This window comes from Limulus polyphemus, unplaced genomic scaffold (genome assembly GCF_000517525.1).
Source record: "Limulus polyphemus unplaced genomic scaffold, Limulus_polyphemus-2.1.2 Scaffold6635, whole genome shotgun sequence".
Taxonomy (NCBI): domain Eukaryota; kingdom Metazoa; phylum Arthropoda; class Merostomata; order Xiphosura; family Limulidae; genus Limulus; species Limulus polyphemus.
The window spans coordinates 38,180-41,925 of NW_013672245.1; the positions used below are offsets into that span (position 1 = coordinate 38,180).

Sequence of the window (3,746 nt, forward strand, 5' to 3'; positions counted from 1 at the left end):
CGAAATCAGAGGTTTGTATTGTTCTGTTTGGCCAGAGGGAGTTATACGTCACATTATGGCTTAACATTTGAAATTTTCAATTTTCAGAAACTATCCCGAAATGTGCTTTTGCCTCCCCTATAGTCCTCACACCCAACAAAAAGTTCTTACTGTTAAGGCTATTTCACCTCTTAAATATTACATCATGTGTCAGTAAAAGATTTAGGGTGAAGCGTCTCAATTTTTTGTTTAGCCCACCTTAGCCCCCCCCCCCCTTTTTTCGGAAAGAGGCTAGCATCGCCCCTGCTCGTTACCATGGTGGTTTTTAGTTTTGCTCTAAGCAGGTAACTTGCTTTGAATATAAGTCAATATTAATCAATGATATATAAAACTTCTTTAAAATAATTTCAAAAACCACTGAACAGTTTAAAGATAAATACTTTCAGAATAGTTGTTTGGTGATGCTAAGGGTAGCCATTCAAGTATGAAAGTTTTTAGTCATTGAGATTGAACATTCATTATTTTTTTAAAGAGATGTTGAGCAAAAGAAATGTTTCTATTGGCATGTGTAGTCTAATTCACGGATATTACAATGGACAAAACTTTTGTACCACTGTGATTCTTAACTAACCAAGGTTCGAGTTTCTATTTCGTGGTTTGTGTGTTTACATTTTAAGCGTAGTAACATTATTTTTATATATATATATTCCTTCTTATCTCTATTTTTTACCACAATAATATCAATTAAGCATAAGTGGTTTAAGTCTCTTTACGTTCATCATAGAGTACTTATACATACGTGTAAATATAAGAAAATGAAATCACACGTAGAATGTCTTCATCTCATAAAAGTAATTAGAATTTGTTAACAACTTTACGGCCATAGGCCTACAATCACAGTTACAGAAACGTAGCTAATATTTTTTTTTTTTTCATTCCAAATGTGAAAGCATTCAAAGTAGAATTAACTTTATTTATTTATTTAAGTACCCCTGTTGAAATAAATGAGATATACCATATGCTGAAAAGTTAAAAAAAAGTATAAGGAATAGAAAAACGGGATTGAAGAAAAAAAACACCATAAGGTATTATATTTGCATTATCTGGAATAATCTAGTTGTTGTATAACACCGCCATCCGATTGCTTCATGTGAAGCAGCGGAATATTACTCAACTCACTGTTGTGCAGTGATACTTCATTGCGATATTTCTGTTATGTAGTTTGGTTGTTGTTTAGCGCAAAATTATACAATAGGCTTATTCTTTATTACAACTTTAGCCGATAGGTGTGCTATTGTAGTATTCTTATAGCGTAATTATCGCTTGGAATAACCGGTTTTCTTGAAAGTAAGCCTAACAGAAAATATTACGAAGTTTATTAGTAAATTTTAAGATTATTTCGTGTACAAACCGCCGATGTTGTATTTTTTGGTTTAAAATTTAAGCAATACTCTCAACAGCTTATTCTAATAGTATATATTTATTTTAATATACCTGTTTTTACATAATAAAAATACAGTATATAATGTGAAATACTATAAGTCAGACAAGCCCTCTGAGGTGTGTTTTACTTCTGTAGAACAACCATAATTCTGGCATTGCGCGTGAAAATATATGGACGGTTTCTTTAATGAACACATTTTTTCAAGTGAAGATCATTTATACATCACATCTAATGTAAAACTGTATAATATTTTCATTTAAGTTTAAACGAAGATACATAAACATTCTTGCTCAAAGAAAAAATTCAAAACTTGCATTAAAACATTATATTATAGACTAAACCTAATCAGATATTGAGCAACGATAACACTAAAACTGGTTATTTCTATTAGGATATGATCTATTTACATTCCTCAATCAGTGGTGTAGAAAGGAGTTGCAAAGTGGGGTTGCTTGGCTGGACATGTGGATTTTACATTGAGAGATTGAAATTATAAGGAGCAGCTGCCAAAGGCTGCTCAATCTATGAGGAGTCTGTGGGCATGTCCCCCCCCCAGAAAATTAGTATAACAATACAATTTACAGTTGCTATACAAGTCAAACATGTTCCAATGCCTCTGCTAATATAACAAGTTTTTCAAACACTACCACATAATTTACCGAACTATTAACATATGATGTCAAATTTCATTTAAAAATTAACAGCAAATCTCTATTAGCGAGAGGAAAAAAAATTGAAATTATTTTTTTTTAGCTTTCAAATACAAAACTTTTTTTAAAATTGTTGTGTGTTATAATTGTGTTTTATGCACAAATTATATAAAAATGATCTCACGAGACTAACATGGTGAACAGTAAATAAATGTGGAAGTTTTAAAAATCAGATGAATTCTGGATGATGTTAACATGAAATCATGTTAGTAAAGATGGGGCAAGTTTACTGATGTTTGTGTGGATATATGTATATACATTATACTATACAAATAAAATACTTTAAGCTTGAATATCAGAAAACCTGCTTTTACTAACTTCACATGTACCAGACATCCTAACTTTACTAACTTCACATGTACCATACACCTGTTTTATAAACCTGGTACATACCAGACATCCTAACTTTACAAACTTCACATGTACCAGACATCCTGCCTTTACTAACTTCACATATACCAGACATCCTGCCTTTAATAACTTCACATGCACCATACACCTGTTTTATAAACCTGGTACATACCAGACATCCTCTGTTCTATAAACCTGGTACATACCAGACATCCTCTGTTCTATAAACCTGGCACATACCAGACATCCTGAGTTTACTAACTTCACATGTACCAGACATCCTGCCTTTAATAACTTCACATGTACCAGACATCCTGCCTTTAATAACTTCACATGTACCATACACCTGTTTTATAAACCTGGTACATACCAGACATCCTCTGTTCTATAAACCTGGCACATACCAGACATCCTGAGTTTACTAACTTCACATGTACCAGACATCCTAACTTTAATAACTTCACATGTACCAGACATCCTGCCTTTAATAACTTCACATGTACCATACACCTGTTTTATAAACCTGGTACATACCAGACATCCTGAGTTTACTAACTTTATATGTACTAGACATCTTGCCTTTACTAACATAATACATATTACACTCTGTACCTTTTATCAACCAATAGTATTACCAAAGATAGCTGTCTTGTTCTATCAACTTTCCAAATAGCTATTAGTACTAAATAAGTATTAATTACAATAAAAACATATAGATAATCCTATGCCCAAAACTTATGGAATGTAATATTATCAGGTAAAACAATATTATGAAGGTTACCATAGAAATATGTTCTAAATAGACATAAAGAGAAAATACTTGGAGACCTGCAGAACACATGTATACAAATACCATAATAACAATTAAATCATATTTGAAACAGCCCACAACAATACACACTCTGAATCAGGTAGATATCTAGTTTAACTACCTGGAGATAGAGATAACACCATCTAAACTAGCTGGTGATGAACAAAGTCGGATGTTCTATCTAGTTTAACTACCTGGAGATAGAGATAACACCATCTAAACTAGCTGGTGATGAACAAAGTTGATGTTCTGTCTACTTTAACTACCTGGAGATAGAGATAACACCATCTAAACTAGCTGGTGACGAACAAAGTTGATGTTCTGTCTACTTTAACTATCTGGAGATAGAGATATTACCATCTAAACTAGCTGGTGATGAACAAAGTTGATGTTCTACCTACTTTAACTACCTGGAGATAGAGATAACACCATCTAAACTAGCTGGTGATGA

The 3,746-nt window shown here is 32.5% G+C and overlaps 1 long non-coding RNA gene across 1 annotated transcript; it reads right to left on the reverse strand.

Moving 5' to 3' along the window:
• Nucleotides 1-1,443: 1,443 nt before the first annotated feature.
• Nucleotides 1,444-3,740, reverse strand: LOC111089566. Its single transcript, XR_002613806.1, has 2 exons — nt 3,490-3,740; nt 1,444-3,416 (listed from the first exon to the last, which is right to left on the reverse strand). It is a non-coding gene; the product is annotated as an uncharacterized LOC111089566 (long non-coding RNA).
• Nucleotides 3,741-3,746: the final 6 nt, after the last annotated feature.